We start from the raw sequence: 21,476 nt of genomic DNA, 5'->3' as shown, positions 1-21,476 counted from the left end.
TTTTTGCTGGTTAGAGATAAGAACTCAAGGACTTTCCTGCCTGACTTGTCCTCAAACCACCTCCTAAGCAACTAGGATTACAGGTGTGAGCCACCAGCTCCAAAGCAAAAAAATAATTTTTTTTGTCAGTCATGTGGCTTGAACTCTGGGCCTGGGTGCTGTCCCTCAGCTCTTCAGCTCAAGGCTAGTGCTCTACCACTTGAGCCATAGCTCCACTTCTGGCCTTTTCTGCTTATGTGGTGCTGAGGAATTGAACCCAGGGCCTCATGCATGCAAGACAAGCATTCTACCACTAAGCTACCTTCCCAGTCCCTAGGCAATTTTTTATTCCAGAAACGTGGTGACAAAGGGAGGGGCTGTTCAGGTATAAGTAGGGGAAGAGTTGCCCTGAGATGAAGCATAGGTCAACAAGGCTGGCTCCAATGTGGCAGGACTGAGGTCAGCTCTGTCATTCTACTGTCCTCTCCCCCCATTAGGATGACAGTCTTCTGCCTTTTCTTCACCTGTTATTGGTTTTGGATTTACTACACATTCTGGGTATATAATGAATGCATTCAATGTGTTGTTCTTGGAAACCCATAGTTATGAATGGGTCACATGTGTTTAAAATGCAGACATTTATAAAGGTCCTAGGAGTAAGAAATTCCCAGAAGAATGTATTACCTACACATTCAATTTTCTTTGGAAGTTCTATTTCTCAGCAAGCATTAATCAAATCATCCACTATCTTATAAGTTCACTTTCTTATTTCACAGTTGAAGTTAAATGAGTCATTGCAAGGGTCCGTTGTTCAATATGAATGTAAAGAACTCACCATTTTGGCCCTGTCTCCTGCATTTTTTAGATGGCAATCTAGGAAGGTTTGATGAGGATTTCCATCTGCTGCTTCCTTGGTGACTGTTTATTTGTTGCTTTCTCCTGCCCCCTGTTGATGTAAGAAGGGAAGAGCTGATCATAAAACCAATAATGCTAAAATTTGGATCCTTTGAGCCACATTCTCAGTCATCTAGGAATTCGTTAGAAATCCTAATCATGGAAACTCGTGGTACAATATTAATTAGAAACTTTAGTGGTGGGGCTTAGCAATGTGTGTCTTAACATCTCCAGGTGATCCTGCTGTAACTTGAACTGACTTTTCTGCTTCAGGTACTAATGTTCTGGCCTGTTACCTCATCACAAAATCCGTGAAGCCCCTCCCCATGGCTTCTGTCTTCAGGCCTCACATGTAATGTACACTATTGCCCATATTCAAGGAGCTTTATCCCCGTTCACTTTTACAGATGGATTTGCAGCAACCCTGTGAAGTAAGTCAGGGAGGGGTTTTACCCAGTTTAGATAAGAAGACTGAGAAAGAAAAATCAAAGAACTTTCCCAGAGTTACTTAGCTTTAAGTGGCAGGACTGGGCTCAAATATGGTCTTCTGATTTTATACCTATTTGTAGGGCTTTTTCAATGACTCTAGGTTAGAAGCCAACTCTTCAGCGTACTGTATAGATTGTAGAGGTTTAGCAACATTCCTGGCCTCTAGTGTTTCAACTAAACACTAGAGGCCAGTAGTACCCTATTCAACTTGTGTCAACCATAAATATCTGTAAATATCCCCTGGGTGAGGATAGCCATTGCATTAACAGAGCGAATTCTGCTGAGAAAATTTTGTTTTATTTGGAGGCAACTTCAGACCAGAGACTTCTTTTGGGCATGTAGGCCATCTAGAAAATGAACGTTTGTTGCTTGATAAGAAATGTATTCATTATCTTGCCCATGTAATTGTAACCCCTCTCTACAGTATTTTGACAATAAAATAATAAAAATTAAAAAAATTAAAAAAAGAAAATGAATGTTTGTTCTAAATCACTACCTGTTATTCAGGATGCATTAAGATTCCTTCAATTGTCTCTAAAATGTTTTCCTTTTTTTTCCTAAGGTAAGAGCCTATCTAGATTATAGGATTTCACTTGGCTGTTATTTAATCTTAATCAGACAATCTGTGTTCCACAGGCCAACTCTATCCTACCACCTGTTTTTTTTAAATGATTTTTTAAAAATTGAGATTACATGATTACATAAATTTCACAAACTTCACAGTATTGTGGGATAGTGATACTTAAAGTCATAAACACATTTTAATCTTCACAAAGCAAATTTTCAACATCATGGTCTATAAAGTTTGTGAAGTCTATGAGCTTTGACAATACAACTATTTCTTCCACACCAGGTGATATGTACATTTCTTTGGCTTAGTGTTAGCAGTTCCCTTTTTCTCTCTCATTCCCTCCCTCCCATCACTGCCCTTGAGTTGCTTAATTCATTTTCATCAGTGTTCAGTGCAGCTGATGGGCCCCTCTGTTGTATACACACATACACACACACACACACACACACACACACACACACACACACACACATACACTGACACACACACCATATATGAGGTCAAGAACATGAAGTCATTTAGAAATTACACGACAAATTAAGTAGATGACCTTTGTTTCTTTTTTTTTTTTGGGTCCGGTCATGGGGCCTGAACTTTGGGCCTGGGCACTGTCCCTCAGCTCTTCAGCTCAAGGCTAGCGCTCTACCACTTGAGCCACAGTGCCACTTCTGGCTTTTTTCTTTTTGCTTATGTGGTGCTGAGGAATCGAACCCAGGGCCTCATGCATGCAAGGCAAGCGCTCTACCACTGAGCCACCTTCCCAGCCCTGTCCTTTGTTTCTTGAGTCCTGTTTACTTTGGCATATCTCCTTGCAATTTGGATTTAACATCCACATATCAGGGAGACCATGTCTCTCTGCTCTTGGCTTACCTCACTCAGAATAATTTGTTCTAGTTCCATCTATTTCAATGCAAATGCCATTTTTTTTTATTGTGGAAATACTGTACAGAGGGGTTACAATTACATGGGCAAGATAATGAGTACATTTCTTATCAAGCATTGTAGCCTCCTCCTTTGTTTCCCTTTCGCATCCCTTCCCATCCTCCTCCCGCCCCCCAACCAATCATCCCCCCCCCCACCAAAGTTGTAAAGTTCGTTTTTGACATAACGACTTGTACATCTCATTGTTGCAATAGGTCCACCTGTATCCCTATTTAAACAATTTGTTTTTCCCCTTCCCGTCCACAAATTATACTGGCATCAAATACAGTGAAAGCAGGGGTAAATGCCATTATTTTGTCCTTTCTAATGGCTGCATAATATTCCATTGCATATATTGCATACAGGTACTACAATTTTTAGATCTATTCATCTGTAGTGGGCCATTTGGGTTGTTTCCATATCTTGGCTATTGTGATCAGTGCATCAATGAAAATGTAGGTGCATGATTGTTGTTTGTAATTTATCTGCTTCACTGTTCTTCATGTTATTATGGAATTATTGACTTTTGTAGGAGACATGTTGTCTTGTTTTCTTATATTACTTATGTTCCTATTTTGGGATTTATGCATTTAAACCATGTCATAGATTTCAATTTCTGCATTTTCCCCCAGTAAATAGTCTTAAGCATTTAGGCATTAGTGGCTGGGTTCAGGTTCTATTTCTCACCACTAGACTGAGTGTATGGCTTAGTAGCCAAGCAATTGCCCACTACTCAGGGAATTGGGTTTGATCCCAAGCACTGTCTAAATCAAGGTCATCCAACTGGAGTCACTTAAAGAGAGTCAGTTATCTGACTCTGGGATGCTTTCATTTTAGAAGCTTCCTTTCTTTGTGTATGGTGGGTTGCTTTTGTGTTCAATCTTTATAAGTTGTAGGCAGTTACAGATCTCTATTGTCTCCGTATCCTCACTGATTTGTGTCCCCAGTGGCAAGAAGTATCTAAGCCTTGGAGTGATGCTCAGGTGCCTCAGAGAATGAAGAACGCAAACAGAACAGAATTCTGTACTGACTGGGTTGTTGAATGGAGGACCCTGTTCTGCCTGCTGGTTTTAATGTTCTTAGACTTTGTTTAGCAGTCTACCTCCCTTTGCAGAGAAGGAGACTGGAAGTTTTTGATTCAAGGGTATCTGGATTGGGCCCTCAGTTCTAAATGTCAGGAAATAACCACTTGGATGCAATTCCCAGGGACAGGTCTGGGTGTTCTTAGGCTTGCCTGACATTTCACTTTGCTTTGAGTGTGGGGAGGAGGCCATATGGATTTTTTGAATCCCTTGATTCATAGGGTTTGGGTTCATGGTCCTACTCACCCAACAGCCAACGTATGAAGGTAGGACACAGTCCTGGAGGTACAGGCACAGTGTTTTGTTCCTGTCCTAACATCAGGCAGTGGGACTTGTTGGCTATGGAGGATGATCACCACAGCTCCCTAACTTGGTAGTGCAGTTCTTCACAGGTTGAAATTCTCAGCAGAGCACGCCAGATCATCCCCTTTTCCTTGACCATCTCTGTTGGCCATCTACCCAGACTCTGTGTCAGGGTGTCCCAATATACCCAGAGCTATTAGTATTCATTGTTTTCAGGCTCCTTTAGTATTTCAGTCTCAAATCAAGAGGTCCTTTCTCAAGATGGTACCTTGTCTTTACTCTCTGAGATAAGGGGAACAACAGAATGTCTTATTTCACCAAAGCTAGACTTGTACACTGAAGTAGTCAGTTTTCACAAATCCCGCACTGGGTTTAAGGTTTGCAGGTGCTATGGGCTTGTATCTAGTATTAGCAGTCTATCACTAAGGTCATTTGCTTTACCCTGTGATAGCCTCTTTCTTCCTTTCTCTCCTGGAAAGTTGGTGGTGGGCTTGGAACTGTTTGACATTTTTCTCTGTGCTTTTCTGCCATTCTCCTTCCTACCTCTTGTGATTCTTTTTTTTTTTTTTTTTTTTTTTTTTGTGAGGCCTGAACTCTGGGCCTGGGCACTGTCCCGTGGCTCTTCAGCTCAAGGCTAGCACTCTACCACTAGAGTCACAGCTCCACTTCCGGCTTTTTCTGCTTATGTGGTGCTGAAGAATCGAACCCAGGGCCTCATGCATGCAAGGCAAGCACTCTACCACTGAGCCACCTTCCCAGCCCCCCTCTTGTGATTCTTGATCTATGTATTTATATTTCTTGAACACAAATATTAGAATAGGAATTACCTTATTTTCTTAGTACCTAATTTTTGAGTATTGTTAAAATCAACATTATATAGACTACAATCACTTTTTCTTATAAAGCAAGGAAGTAATGAAGTATTTGAAATATATACATAGGTTTTTTTTTTTGTTTTTTTTGCTAGTCCTGGGACTTGAACTCAGGGCCTGGGCATGGTCCCTGAGCCTCTTTTTGCTCAAGGCTAGCACTCTACCACTTGTGGCACAGTACCATTTCCAGCCTTTTCTGTTTGTGTGGTACTGAGGACTAGAACCGAGAGCTTCATGCATGCTAGGCAAGCACTCTGCCACTAATCCACATTCCCATCCCTGTACCTGGTTTTGATTGACTCTTTAGGGACAACTCATTGGGTGTTCTTGAGTAAGCATTTTACCTTGCAAGAATTAATGTGTTTTCTGAAATGAGCTCTTCTCTCTTCAGCACAAGTTACATATTTTTGTATAGGATGAGCAGAAAATTGATACCCTAGTCTTCTATTCATTCTTATTCTTTTACAGCTTTCTGTTCAGAATCAGGAATTTGAGACAAATGAAGATGGAATCCCCAAAGTGGATCAGTTTCATTTGGTATGTGACTTTCTTATTTTTTTTTTTTTTTTTGTTGGTCGTGGGGCCTTAACTCTGGGCCTGGGCGCTGTCCCTCAGCTCTTCAACTCAAGGCTAGCACTCTACCACTTGAGCCATATCACCACTTCTGGCCTTTTCTGCTTATGTGGTGCTGAGGAATCAAACCCAGGGCCTCATGCATGCTAGGCAGGCACTCTACCCACGAGCTACCTTCCCAGCCCTGGTATGTGACTTTTATTTGGTGTTTTGAAGTACGTTTAACTATTAAGCATTAAACTAGAAATGTCCTCTAATTTGGTAAGAATCTACAATATAATTTAAAGTAAAGGAGTTTTGGAGAAATTTCAAGTTTTGTACTTATGCTACTGCCTAATAATTAATAATTAATCTAACATTATTGGGTTGTTTGTCACAGAAAGTTATATAAATTATCTAAATAATAATTGAGAAAATAAATTCTTTGCAGTATGTTTCATGATCTTTTTTTTTTTTTGGGTCCGGTTGTGGAGCCTGAACTCTTGGCCTGGGCGCTGTCCCTCAGCTCTTCAGCTCAAGGCTAGCGCTCTACCATTTGAGCCACAGTGTCACTTCTGGCTTTTTTCATTTTGCTTATGTGGTGCTGAGGAATCGAACCCAGGGCCTCATGCATGCAAGGTAAGCCCCCCCATCTCCCCAACATCCCCCTCTCACCAAAGTTGTAAAGTTCGTTTTTCGACATAACGTTTTGTACCTCTCATTGTTGTAATGGGTCCACCTGTATCCATCCCTATTTAAACAATTTTTTTCCCTTCCACAAATTATACCAACATCAAATACAGTGAAAACAGGGGTTATACCGTGGGGAGGGACATACAAAGCAACAAAGAAATCATCTTATATGTTAGAAACAATAGCAAGAAAGAAAAACATTTTGAGTCCTTGTCTTGGGGTTCATTTCTCCTAACTTCAACTTATCTGACCATTTCTGCTTGCCTCAAACATATACTAGTTATTGCAAATAAGGGAACCCATGGAACCTATGTTTCTTTAGGCCTGGCTTTCTTCACTTAATTATAATTTGTTCCAAGTCTTTCCATTTCCTAACAAATGGGGCAATGTCATTCTTTCTGATGGAGGCATGGAATTCCATTTTTATATATACACCACATTTTCTTGATGCATTCATCTACTGAGGGGCATTTGGGTTGGTTCCATATCTTACCTATAGTGAATAATGCTGCAATAAACATAGTTATACTGGTAGCTTTAGTATAGCCTTGTGATCGTTTGGGTAAATGCCCAAAAGTGGGATTTCTGGGTTCTAGAGGAGCTCTGTGTTGTCTTTTGAGGAACCCCCATAGGGCTTTCCAAAGTGGTTGAACAAGTTTACACTCCCACCAACTCCCAAAAGGGTTCCCTTTTGGCCACATCCCCTCCAGCATATGTTATTAGATTTCCTGATTATAGCCATTCTAACTGGGGTGAGGTGGAATCTGAATGTTGTTTTGATTTGCATTTCTTTTATGGCTTGAGAAATTGAGAATTTCTTTGTGTCTATTGGCCATTCTTATTTCCTTTTCAGAGAAGTCTCTCTTGAAGTCTTTAGCCCCTAAGCTCTTTTTCTTCAAGGCTAGAGCTTTACCACTTGAACCACAGCTGCGCTTTGAGGTATTTGGAGTTAAATACAGACCATGCACTTGCTGTGCTTAATAGGTTAACCATCTACTGCTTGAGCTCCTGCTCCCTCCATCCTGTATGCTGACAATATTGGAGAAAGGACTTGTGTGTGTGCTGTTTCTCTTTGAGCATCAATCCTCCCAGGATTCTATCCTCCGAATAGCTCAAACTACAGGCAAGAGCCACACTAGTGGCTCCGACATATTCTTGTACTAACTCCTGTCAAACATCAGTACCCACGGCAGAAATGAAGAATACTAACTCAGAACATATATGATCAACTTTTGAGAATATCAGTTTAATAAGATTGGTGAGAAGCAACAGAAACAATATTAGAAATCATTTCCAATGTGAAAAATAAGTCTGTGTATTTGTTGGCGGTAGGAGCAGAGGAACCCATGTCTCCAGGCGTGTGCAGGCTGAATGGCATGTGTTCCAGGTGAGCACCACAGCGATGTGTTTTCACCCTCTCCATTTGAGCTGCAGGAAGAAAGGGAACTCAGGACTGAATTGCACAGGACAGCACCTGACAAGTCACAATCCCTTCTTTCTGAAAGTCTATCTCTTTAGACACCTCTCCCTCCCCTCTCATCTCTTCCCATCTCCCCAACTCTCCTTCACCCAGGTAACCATAGGTCAGAGGGGATGAGCTAAAGGGACTTCCTTGAAGCATAGATAGAACACAGAGCACAGCTCAGTGGCCGCCTTCTTATTTCCAGGCTGTCAGGAAGAAGCTCTTTCTTTCGGATGCACTTTTGGCAGGCCGCAGCCGCAGCACAGGCTCTGAAAGCAACTAGCGCCTCCAGCCCTTCAGTTGCTCATTTGTTGGGGATGTTGTGGGTTGACCCAATGGGACTGAGGTTTCCAAGGTTTCAGCAGGTGCAGGACCTGGGGCAGCTCGCTGCTTTCCTCCTCCCCCCCTGAACGCCCCCCCCACCCTGGGCCCTTTGAGCTGGGTTCAGATACTTTTGTACATGGGGTGGCAGAGCTGATCTTCCTCTTCCTCTTTCTGACCCGTACCTAGGTGTTGTATAATACAGGGGGGAAGAGAGTTGGGCCTGCTGCCCACCTGCCTCTCCTGCTCAGGGGCTGGGTTGGTTATTCCACTAGGTTGGCCCATGGAGAGTGTTGTTGCTGCTGCTGTTGCTGCTGCTGGAGCCCAGGCAGCCTTGCTGCCCTCACTCTTCCCCTCTGTGTTGGTGATGTGGGATTCTCCAGAGGAGGCAGGGGAGGCACACAGACCTCCTGGCTTTCCTGCCACCACCCTCCTGCTGCTGCTCAGCAGGCAAGCCTGCAGCCTGGTGGCCCAAGGGAGCACTGGCTTTCTTCTAGTGCAGAGCTTGGCCCATCCTGCATGCAGGTGAGGGGCAAGGCGGAGGCGCAGGAAGTGCATGCCTCACCAGGCCGGTCAGGTCTTGGCCCTGGTCTTGCTGCTGCTTTAGAATTCGGTAGGTGGCCATGGAGCCAGACAGGACTGCTCCAACCTGGTCTGGGTCAAAGCCTAGGTAAGAGGCCGTGATGTGCAGTATGACCGGATCTGGTTAGGCCAGGACACTCTGGCTGGGGGTGGTGAGGGTACCTTAGTTCCCTGGAACCACGGGTGGCACATCACTTGCCATACAGCCAGCCTCTGTTGAGGGTTGGCTGTCGTCAGATAGGCTAAGAAGCTTCAGAGTTCAGGGGAAAAGCGTTTTGGTATTGCAAACCTGCCTGCTAACACCTGTTTTTTGAATACAACCCATGAACTGTCGTATAGGGCAGGTCGCCCATGACCATATAATACAGCAGCACCCCCAGGCTCCAGATATCTACCTTCGGACCCTTGACCATCTCAGGAGCCCAATAAGCTGGAGTCCTGCACTGCTGGGCCAGCTCCTGTTGGGGACAGAACCACACACTGAGACCGAAGTCACACAGTTTGCCCTACCCTTGTTGTCCAGCAGGATGTTTTCTGCCTTGAGATCTCGGTGAGTAATGCCACTGTTGTGGCAATATTTGACAGCCCTCAAGATCTGCCTAAACAGAAACCTCGCCTCCTCCTCCCCCAGCCTCACCACCCTTTGCACATAATCCACATAGTACCCTCGAGGTACTCCATCACCAGTTCAACCGCTGCTCTGCTTCTACCACCTCGTAGAGTTTGACGATGTTAGGGTGCTCCAAAGACTTTAAAATCTCCAGTTCTGTGGCGAAAGAGGGGCATTCCCTCTTATCGATGGTTTTCATAGCCACGAGGGAGTCGGTGGGCAGGTGCTTGGCCAGCTGGATAGAGGCAAAGCCGCCCTCACCGATCGTCCCCAGCAGCCAGTAGTGAGCCCTGAGGAGCTCCTCCTCTGAGGAACTGGCCTCAAGGCCCCGCCAGGCTCTCACCTCTCTACACTGGCTAGTCATCCTACACTGACAAGCACCCTAGCGATGCTCTAGGGAGAAAATAAGTGAGCTAATAAAGCGAAACCAAATACAATCAGATCTAAGTAAAGTAGATGAATAAGTATAATACACAGTAAATGTAACTATATAATAAATGAATAATAAAATGTAACTACTAACAAACTAACAATGAAACTATGTAATGTAAATATAGAATGAATAAATGACTAATAATTAAATAAGTAAAATGGTAAAATGCTATCTAGTTAAGAACAAAGTAAAAGAAAAATAGAGAAGGAAAAAAGAAAACGTGAAAGAAAGAAGAAAGAGAATGTAAGAAAGAGGAAGAAGAAAGAAAGGAAGTTAGAGGATAAAGGAGAGAACAATGAAGAAAAAAGAACAGTAAGAAAAGAAAAAAGGCAAAAGAAAGAACCAAAGTCTCAGAAGTCAAAGCCAAATCGCAATCTAAATCCAGAAACCCGATAATCAAAGCCAAATCAATCAACCAAACCGACAAACCCAACAAATCACCATACAACCAAACACCTGAACTCCACCCTCCCACCAGTCACCACCCAATATATACATATATATACATATAGACATACACACACACACACACACACACACACACACACACACACGCACATATATAGCCACGGTTATTGTGACCTCACAATGGTGTCTGTGATGTCAGAGCTGCCAAGGGCTTGGACCATCTGGGTGTTGCCCCTTGTGCTCATCTCAGTTCCTGGCCTTCAGGACGCTTCTTAGATGAGCATGCCTGGACTGGCCTTGCACTCAGGGCCTGGGCACTGTCCTTTAGCTTTGTGTGTGTGTGTGTGTGTGTGTGTGTGTGTTTGGTCAGTCATAGGCCTGAACTCTTGGGCGCTGTCCCTCAGCTCTTCAGCTCAAGGATAGCAAGTCTACCACTTGAGCCACAGCGCTTCTTCTGGCTTTTTCTGCTTATGTGGTGCTGAGGAATCAAACCCAGGGCCTCATGCATGTAAGGCAAGCCTCTACCACTGAGCCACCTTCCCAGCCCCTGTCCCTTAGCTTTTTTTATTTTCATTTTCATTTATTTTTTTATATTTGCTAGCCCTGGGCCTTGAACTCAGGGCCTGGACACTGTCCTTGAACTTCTTTTGGCTCAAGGTTAGCACTCTACCACTTGAGCCATAGACCTACTTCCAGCTTTTTCTATTTATGTGTTACTGAGGAATTGAACTCAGACAAGCACTCTACCACTAAGCCACATTCCCAGCTCCTGTCCCTTAGCTTTGATACTCAAAGCTGGTGCTCTACCAGCCAAACCATCACCCCAATTCTATCTTCTTGGTGGTTCATGGGAGATAATAGTCTCAGGGATTTTCCAGCCCATATTGCCCTTGCATTAGCATCCTCATATGCCAGCCTCCTGCTTAGCTAGGATTACAGGCCTTACAGTAGCCATAGGCTTACAAGACACATAAGTTATATTAAACATAAACAGAACATAAGTTATGTATAAAATAACTTACGTGTTGTTAAATAGAAGTACAGCTAAGTTTTCTTAGGTAGTTATATAGATTGATATTTAATATTTCTACTGATGGCAGTCTAGTCAGAGTGCCAATATCTAGAATCCTAGAGTGCTCATATCTATAATCCTAGTTACTTGTGGAGTTGGAAGTGGGAAGACTGCAGTTGGAAGCCAGCCTGGGCAAAGCAGTCCACGAGAGTCCATGACAAGGGAGCAGGTTGGCATCATGGTGCATGCCTCTCGTCCCAGCCAAGGTGGCAAGTGAAAAACAAGATGAAGGTTCAGGCTCCTGCCTGTAACAGAAGCAAATCCCTTCCTCAAAAATTACCAGCACAACACTGTTCAAAAAGAAATGTACTCAATACCTAACTTACTTAATTGTATCCTCTCTGTACATCACCTTTACAATAAAATTTAAATTAAAAAAAGAACAAAAGATTACCAGCACAGCTATGGCTGGAGGCATGACTCACTGTTTACAAGGCCAGATTAAGGTCAAAACTTCATGAAAACTCAAACCTAACATATTTTTCAATATGTTTGCTGTTTCTGCTTTAATATTGGCATTATCTTTAGGTAGAATGATCACGAGGGCTACTCTGAACACATTATTTTTTCATTCTGTTGGATGGATGTCAAATACGTGTCTGATATGATGTTTAGAATATATAAGCAGATTCATTGTGAACTGTGATCTAGCTAACTAAAGCAAAGATGCCCTTCAGGATTTCCTAGAAGATTACCATTAATTTTCTCATCAAATACAAGGGAAGCCTTGAACATTCTAATGATCAAATCCCAAATCTTGTCCACAGTAGCTGTTCCAGCATCTGGGTCCCTCAGAGGTGACACAAAGACTGCAGAATTTATTTTTACCTAAAGATCTGCCCTGAAAAAGTGGGTTTTTCATGGTGAAGTTCAACTTTCTTACAGGTATTTTTTAGAGGTATGAAGGAAGAACTCTAGGAAAGGTACAGTTATGGATGTTTATACAAAGTAGGCCTCTTTTCATTTTCTACATAATAGAAGCAACTCATACAACCCAAATCCCTAAACAGCAGTGCATTAAGACACATTGCATGCAGTTGGCAGCTTATGACTTCATTCAAAAGGATGAAACCCAGGACCTTAAATGTGAGAGACAAACCTTGAGCCAGATCCTGCCCTAAAATGCTTTTTTATCCTGGATTCCACATTCCCTGTGAGGAAGGCAGTGCAAGAAGCTGGCACTGCCTTTAAGATGAGCACATTGAGTGCAAAGACACATGAATGCAGCCTTCTGTGGTGGTTCTCTGTCTCTTCAAGTCACACATAGCCAAGGGATCTCAGAATGTCAGTTAACCGAAAAGAACTGCCTCCTGCTAATCATATGAAGTCCACCTGTGGCTACCTGAAAAGCTGCTTTCATGTTGAGATAATTTCCACTGTGATTATGGTGCAGTGTGTGGACTGAGAGAGAAGAGTACAGGGAGAAGAAGGGCTCTGGTGAGAGAGTGCAGCTCAGTCTTTGTGGCTGCTGGTAGTCTTTAGCTCTCCTAGATGGAGCAGTGTCCTTAGGGAGAGAGAACAGACTCTAGGGATGCGGTTTGGCATAGAAGGAGTGTCTTAATCCTGCGTGGCTTATGACTGGCTACAGCTCCCCTATCTTCAGTAGGGCCCTTACTTAAATAGATGCTAGAGTTGAGTTTGGGGGATATAGTTTGTTGTGTTGAGGTGTGTGCCAGTCCTGGAGCTTTGTCTCAGGGCCTAGCAGCTGTCTTTGAGCCTTTGTCCTTGATTAACACTCTACTCTGTGAGCCACAGGTTCACTCCCAGCTTTTGGGTAGGTAATTGGAGATAAGAGTCTTATGTCTGTCTGCCTGGGTTTGAACTGTGATTCTCAGATCTCAGCCTCCTGAGTAGCTCAGATTTTAGGCTTGAGCCACTGGCAATGGGATCCTGTGGTGAATTTGCAAAGTTAGTTGGTAGCTCTCGCTGTGTCCATTCATCCTGCTTGAGAAGGCAGTGCACTGGGAGTGGTTGTTCCTTCCCCTCAGCTATTAAGAAGCCTTTGCTGCAGTGTTTCATTTGCATAAGACATAATGCTTTGATCTCTTTCTTGTTCAACTTTCCCCTTGATCCACTCATACTTGATTCACTCATTCGTTTATTCATTTATTCAAACATATCCACAAACCCACAAATACAACATACACATAAACACACACACACAGACACACAGAGAGTGACAGGGAGAGAGAGCATCCTCTCTTGTTTTCACTCATTTCAAGGGGGGAGATAATATAATAATTACTTTGGAGTAATCTTCGAGTTATATTTTTAAAAAACTAAAAAAAAAAAATCTCCAGTAATCTTAACCTGTAATAACCAGCGGGGCGGGGATAATCAGGTCCCGTGGCCTGGCCTGCTGGAGGGGCGGGGCATTGAGAGGCTGATGTCACAGCCCACGGGACACGCTGCAGAAGAGCCAAGCTATGACGCCAAAGGGGTGGGGCATGCCGCGGAGTGGGGGCGGGGCGTGCTGCTGGGGGGGGTGGGGCGTTGATTCCCACACGCTGAGCTGCCTATTGGGATTGGACCGGGCAGCTTGGGGGAGGAGCCTGAAGGGCGGTTTGAAATCATTGGTTGGGGAGGGGCGCAGCCTATCTGGGAACACATAGGCTGCGGTTCCGAAACCGGGTGGAGAGTAGGGGAAAAACCAGTCTTGAGGGGAGTAGAGTGGAGGGAGGGAGAGGGGAGGGGGAGAAAGACCAGGAGTCCTGAGGGCAGGCCTGAGGAGGCAGGGCAAGCCTTGAGAGGCCATTTGGGACCTCCCTCTAGAGAGGCTGTCTTTGTAGTTTGGTTACTATGTCTTTAGCTGTGCAGAAACTTTTTATTTTAAGCTAATCCCATTTGTCGAGTCTCCCAATTTGTTGTGACCCTGGGACTCTGCCTGACTCTGTTCAAGTGTCTCTCCTACTATGTCCTGCAGTAGTTTCAAAGTTTCAAGTTTAGTGTTAGGGTCCTTAATCCATTTTGAGTTCATGTTGGTGCATGGTGACAGGTTGAGGTCCACTTTTAGTTTTCTGCATGTGGCTGCCCAGTAGTTGAAGGGGCTATGTTTCTTTCTATGTATGTCTTTGGCTCCTTTGTCAAATATCAGCTGGCTATAGGTCTGTGATTTTATTACTGGATTCTAATCTGTTCCATTGGTCTTTGGATCGGTTTTTGTGTCAATACCAAGCTGTCTTTGTTATTATGGCTTTACACTGGGTAGAGCTTGAAATCTGGCATCATGATCCCTCCTGTATTGTTGTTTTTTTGCCTAGAATTGCTTTAGCTATTCTAGGTCTTTTATTGTTCTATATGAATTTTTGGATTGCTTTCTATATTTAGGTAATGAATGTCATTGGGATTTTGATGGAAATTGCATTCAATTTGTATATCATTTTTTGGCAGTATGGCCATTTTCACTATATTGATTCTGCCTATCCAAGAACATGGAAGGTCTTTCCACTTCCTGGTATCCTCTTTCTTTCTTTAGGCTTTTTATTGTTTTCACTAAAAAAATAAATCTTTGGTTAGGTTAATTCTTAGATATTTTTGTTTTTGTTTTTGTTTTTTTTTTGAGGTTTCTGTGCATGGGTTGTTACCCTGATTTCCCTTTCTGCTTGTACATCATCAGTGTACAGAAAGGCAACTGATTTTTGTGGGTTAATTTTGTATCCTGCTCCTTTGCCAAAGTGGTTTATAAGTATTATGAGTTTGGGAGTGGAGTTTTTGGGATCATTAAGGTATAATATCATGTCGTCTGTAAATAGAGATAGTTTAATTTCTTCCTTCCCTATGCAGATCCCTTTAATGTCTTTTTTTTTTTTTTTTTGTCTTATTGCTCTGGCTAAGGATTCCAGAACTGTATTGAAGAGGAGTGGAGAGAGCTGGCATCTTTGCCTTGTTTCTGTTTTTAGGAGAATTGGTTGTAGTTTTTCCCTGTTAAGTATAATTTTGGCTATTGGTATGCCGTATATGGCTTTTATTGCTTTAAGGAATGTTCCTTCTATTCCTATTTTCTCCAGAGCTTTTAACATGAATGGTTGTTGTATTTTATCAAAAACCTTTTCCACATCAATGGAGATAATCATGTGGTTCTTGACCTTGGATGTGTTGATGTGATGGAGTACATTATTTGATTTACCATATGCTAAACCGTCCCTGCATATCTGGGATGAAGCCTACTTGATCATAATATATGATTTTTTAATTATGTTTCTGGATTCTGTTGGCTAAAATTTTATTGAGGAGCTTTGCATTTGTGTTCATCAAGGAGATTGGTCTGTAGTTCTCTTTTTTTGTTGGGGCTTTGCCTGGTTTGCCTGGTGATGAGTGTGATATTGGCTTCATAGAATGAGTTCAGATTTCTCCTTCTGCTTCTATTACATGGAAGAGCTTGAGGAGTATGAGTATTTGTTCCTCTTTAAAGTTCTTAGAGAATTCTGTAGTGAATCCATCTGGTCCTGGGCTTTTCCTTATTGGAAGACTTCTGATTGCTTCCTCTATCTCATTGTAAGTTATTGGCTTATTTGATTTATTTCTTCTTGGTTCAGTTTGGGCAATTTGTATTTCTCTAAAAATTCATCCATTTCTGCTAGTTTTTTTCTTCCTTAGTACAGATTCTGGAAATAGTTTTTTATGATTGTTTGGATGTCTTGGATGTTTGTTGTAATTTTTCCTGTGACATTCCTGATCTTATTGATTTGGGTCTCCTCTCTTCTTTTCTTAGTTAATCTTGCCAGAGGTGCATCAATTTTATTGATTTTTTAAAAAACACCTTTTTGTTTTATTAGTTTTATTTATAGTTTTCTCAGTCTATATCATTAATTTCAGCTCTTATTTTGGTTATCTTACTCTGTCTAGTAACTTTAGGTTCAATTTTTTCTTATTTTTCTAGTAGTTTTAGTTGCATCATGTGATTATTTGCTTGGTCTGTCTCTATTTTCTTTTTTAAAATTTTATTTTATTGTAAAGATGCTGTACACAGGGGTTATAGTTACATGAGTAAGGTAATGAGAACATTTCTTGTTGAAAGCCTCTATTTTCTTGATTTGTGCACTGAGAACAGTAAAGTTACCCCTCAGGACTGCTTTTGCCATGTCCCACAGGTATCTTTGTAATGTATATTCATTTTCATTGAATTGTAGGAACTTTTAAACTTCTTTAATTTCTTCTGTAACCCAGATGTTGCTCAGAAGTGTGCTGTTCAATTTCCATGTATTTGAGTAGTTTATATGATATGCTTTGTTCTTGAGAACTAGCTTTATTCCACTATGGTCAGATAGAACACACAAAATTATGTCAATCCTCTTGTATGTGCTTCAGTTCTTTGTGTGAGCTATGGTATGATGTATTTTGGAGAAAGTTCCGTGGACTGGTGAGAAGAATGTGTAATGGGTTGTTGTTGAGTGGAAAACTTTGTAGATATATATTAAGTCCATTTGAGATATGGTATCATTTAATTCAGAGGCTTCCTTGCTAATTCTCTGGTTGGTAGATCTGTCCTTTGGTGAAAGTGGAGTATTAAAGTCTCCTAGTATTAATGTATTTAGATCTATTTTTTTCTGTAAGTCTGAGAATATTTGCTTAATATATTTGGGTGCTCCAATTTTTGGAGAGTATAAATTGATAATGGTGATATCCTCTTCTTGGATTGTTCCCTGTATTAATATGTAGTATCCTTCTTTGTCTTTTTGTATTGATTTTAATGAAAAGTTTATTGTGTCAGATATCAGGTTGGCAACTCCTGCCTTCTTGCTGGGAGCATTTGCATGGTAGATCTTCCTCCATCCCTACACTTGGAGTTTGTTTTTATCTTTGGCTGTGAGGTGGGTCTCTTGAAGACAAAAAAAATGGATGGAACATGTTTTCTGATTCAATCTGCAGTTCTTTTTCTTTCAATTGGTGAATTGAGTCCATTAATATTTATTGTTATTATAGAGAGGTGCATTGTGTTTCTGTCATTTTCCTGCTTTCCTAAGTTTTTCTTCTTTCCTTTCCTCTTGTGTTTACTAAGTTGGTCTCCTAGTGCTATGTCTAATGTGGATCCCTGTTCTTGATTGTTTTCTTCAGATTGTATTCCCTCTTAATATTTTTTGTAGTGCTGGCTTATTGTTTATGAATTCATTTAGTTTTTTCTATTGAAAATTTTAGTTTCTCCATGGAATATGAGTGCTAGCTTCTCTGAATATACCAGTCTGCGATTATTGGTTCTCAGAGCTTGGATGATACTTTTCCAGACTTTCCTTGCATTCAGTGTGGAGAGATCTGCAGTGATTCTGATTTTTCCCCATTGTAGTATAGCTCCTTCTTTGCTTTTGCCTCATGTAAGATAGCTTCTTTGTTAGTCAAATCTAGTGTTTTTACTGTGATGTGGCTAAAAGTGTTCCTCCTGGGATCCTGTTTGCTATGTGGTATGTACGTTTCTGTTACATAGATGAGATTATCTCTTTTAAGATTGGGGAAATTTTTGGCAGTAATCTTATTGAATAAGTGTTGCATGCCTCTATTCTGGTATTCCTCACCTTCATCCACCCCAATTATATAAAGGTTAAATTTCTTGGTATTGTCTGCCTGCTCTTGGACTTCCCTTTGGTATACTTTAAGTGTTTTTTCCATATCTGTGACTTTTTTTTTTCCAATTGTATTTTGTCTTCAGTACCTGATATTCTATTTTCCATTTCATTCACTCTATTAACTATGGATTCCATTGTGGTTTGTATGAAGGAAATTGGACTATTATGATTTCTATGTCAGTTCTCAAAGTGTCAATTTCATCTGTTAATGAGCTGTGTACTGCATCCATTCTCGAGTGCATCTCTTTTTTGATATCCTGCATCTCTTTTGATAATTCGCTTCTTTGTCCTTTACATTTCTGATCCATTTCTCACTTTAATTCTTGAATCATTGCCTCTATCAGCTCTTGGATGTAGTGTTTGTCTTCCATTTCTTTTCACTTTCACTAGAGTTCTTCCCTGGGTGGCTGCTGGCTTTTGGGGATAGTTTGCAGTCTTGGCTATTGATGAATCTTGTAATTCTCGCTGTGAGTTTCACATGAGGATTCAAGGATTATTGGAGATGAATCCTGAACTCTGACTGTTTTGGTCAATAGGTGGCTGCCTTCGCTTGCTTCTGGGTTGGCTCCTGGGTCAGTTGTTGAAGCCTGCTCTCAGCCCTGGGCTGGCTGAGAGGGACTTTGCCTGGTCTCGGTTCTGTTGGGGGGAGGGGTTGACCTCCAGCTGGTGGTCTGACCCATGTAGGGCTCACTCTTATTAGATTCTGGTGGGCACACACACACTACCCTCTGCTGAGGCATGTGCTCAGTTCCTGACTTCAGTCAGGGACAGGTGACTTAGACAGTTTGGGCTCCTGGGGACACAGAGGTGGGGCTCGTTCAGCTGCCTACTGAAGCCCACAGGCAGTTGCCGACTTCAGCCAGGGACTGGCAGCGTAGGCCGCTTGGACTCCTGTCCGGGGGCACCTGGGTTAGAGTCCTTCTGCCACAGGCTGTCGTAGCCAGCTTCAGCCAGGACCAGTAACCTAGGTTGCTGGGGTTCCCTCCCAGGGGTACTCTGGGCCAAATGTGGTGGGCTGAGTGTACTCCACCAGCTGCTGGAGCCTGGGCACAGTTCCCGATTTCAGCCAGGTATCCTGGGTTTAATGTGTTCAAGCTCCTGCCAGGGGCACACTGGTGGGACTCCTTTTGCTACTGTCTGCTGGACCCCTCTTGCAGTTCCAGACTTCAGACAGGGACTCAGGGACCGGAGCTGCTGGTTCTCCTGCCCGGACACACAAGTGGGGTTCCTTCTGCTGCTGGCTGTTGGAACCTATGAAAGCAGTTCCAGACTTCAGCCAAGGACAGCAATGTTTGATCTCTCTCCTAGGGGCGCTCTTGGTCAAGCATGGTGGACAGGGTGTACTCCACTGGTTGCTGGGGTGCTTGCACAATTCCAGGCTTCAGTGGGACCAGTAGCCCAGGCAGGAGGGGGAGGGGTTCAGGTCAAGCTCTGGGGGTTACTGCCAGCACTGGTCTCCTGTGGGGGGGGGAGACAGGGGGGCAGCAGGATAGGGGTAGGGGGTGGGGAGGGGAGGGTGTCCCCCGTTGAGTACTCACTTATCCTGGAACTGGTAAGGGGCTTTCTAGCAGTGCTGTGGCAAATCACTATATCTCTGTGCTATAGGTTGCTGGTGGCCACTGGGTTCTGTTGTGATGATTGTGGGCTGGGCAGGGTGGTAGTGGGAGCTCTGGGTCTGAGTTTCACAGTATCTTGTCTCCAGTCTCTGTCTCTGTTTACACTGTCCGGGTTCCACACTATGGGAGTCTTCTGCACTGGTATGCACTGTTGTAGCTCTGAGGTCCCAGGCAGCCGCGCGCGGGCTGTTTTTGTGGCTTGGGGCAGAGCCACGCTGCCACAGTGGAGGGGCGGGGGAAGGGTCTTCATGCTTTTCCGTCTTTGTGTAGGTTCTGAGATTTCCTTTTCTTTTTTCACTTCCTGTATTTCTCTGGGTGTTTGCCTTTTGTCAATTTCTTGGGGAAACAGCATTGGAACTTGTACTCTCTATTTGGTTGGAGAGAACTGTGGTGTTTCCCTACTGTTCTGTCGCCATCTTGGGTCCCTCCTACCACTTTGAAAACAGTTATTTTGGTTTTTGTTTTGCTGGAATTCAGCCATACTCTTTCATGTATACAATGTCTCTGGTTGTTTACAGTCTTCAATAGCAGAGATGAGTGGCCCCAAAGTCAAAAATATTTACAACTCGATCCTTAAGAAAAGTATGTTAGCTGGGCATTGGTGGCTCATACCTGTAATCATAGCTACTCAGGAGGCTGAGATCTGTTCAAAGCCAGCCCACACAGGAAAGTCCAGGAGACTCTTATCTCCAAGTAATCACCAGAAAACTGGAAGTGGTGCTGTGGCTGAAGTGGAGCGCTGGCCTTGAGCTGAAGAGCTGAGGAACAGTACCCAGGCCCAGAGTTCAAGCCCCACAACCAACAAAAAAAAGAAAAGAAAAGTAGGTTAGCCGGGTGTTGGTGGCTCATGCCTGTAATCCTAGCTACTCAGGAGGCTGAGATCTGAGGCTCATGGTTCAAAGCCAGCCTGGGCACAAAAGTCTGTGAGACTCTTATCTCCAATGAACTGCTCAGAAAACCGAAAGTGGTGCTGTGGCTCAAGTGGTAGGGTGCTAGCCTTGAGTTGAAGAGCTGAAGGACAGCGCCCAGGCCCAGAGTACAAGACCCATGACCGACCGAAAAAAAAAATGTTTATTCAGGATCTAGAATCCTATTCCTCATTTTTTGATTTGTGTTTTGGGGTTCTTTTTACAGTGGGGTTATAACATTTTTAGACACACATTATGTACTTTGGTCATGTTCAACCCCAATTAACCTCTCTTTTCTCCCAACTTCATATGGCATATAGGATTGATTGTTCAAAGAGCCCAAAGCAATTACTTATTAAAAAATCTCCTAATTGATTTTTTTAAAGTCTGGGAATGAAGCTGAGGACCTTGTGCATTCAAGGAAAGGGTGCTCTCACCGAACTGCATCCCCAGACACAATCTCTTATTTTATATTGGCCCAATTAGACACATTTATATGTTATGTTAACCTTCTAGCTAGAATTTCACATACTACATAACATGTTTTTTAAAATAGAAAATATCTGTGAGCTTATCAGTGCTCTTTGTGGGTCGCACTGAAATGTTTTGCCTATCAAAACTATAAATGAAATTGAAAGTAAATAATACATATGAAAAATAATAACAAACCAAGGTCTTGTCTTTTCCCACAATTTATTTTTCAGGAAGGAGAAAAAAAACAATGTCATGTCTAATATATAACATATATAAAACATATAATTTTAGTTATAAATGGAGGTAAAAATCTGCACCAACCAAGTTGCATGATTGTAAATGTATGAAACAGAGTATGCGGACATGCATATACAACTGTCAACTCTCTGCGGGCAGGGCCATGTCCCTAGTGCCAGGGCTAGCATACAAAAGGCACAAAAGAAATGTCCATGCGGATGAATGAAAGAATAGTATAGCTATACCAAAATATAGCATGCACACCTATTAGATGACTTTTTTTCTTTTTTCATTTTTGTCTTTTCTCCTTTAAAACATTTGTGTATGCTGTTCCTTAGCTTTTTTGTTCAAGGCTGGCACTCTACCACTGGAACCACAGTACCACTTCTGGTTTTCTGGTGGTTAACTGGAGATAAGAGTCATGGAGCTGGGCACTGGTG

The sequence above is a fragment of the Dipodomys spectabilis genome, unplaced genomic scaffold, assembly GCF_019054845.1.
Source record: "Dipodomys spectabilis isolate Male_0828 unplaced genomic scaffold, ASM1905484v1 ptg000092l, whole genome shotgun sequence".
Lineage (NCBI taxonomy): Eukaryota > Metazoa > Chordata > Mammalia > Rodentia > Heteromyidae > Dipodomys > Dipodomys spectabilis.
Note: the sequence above shows the minus strand (reverse complement) of the source record.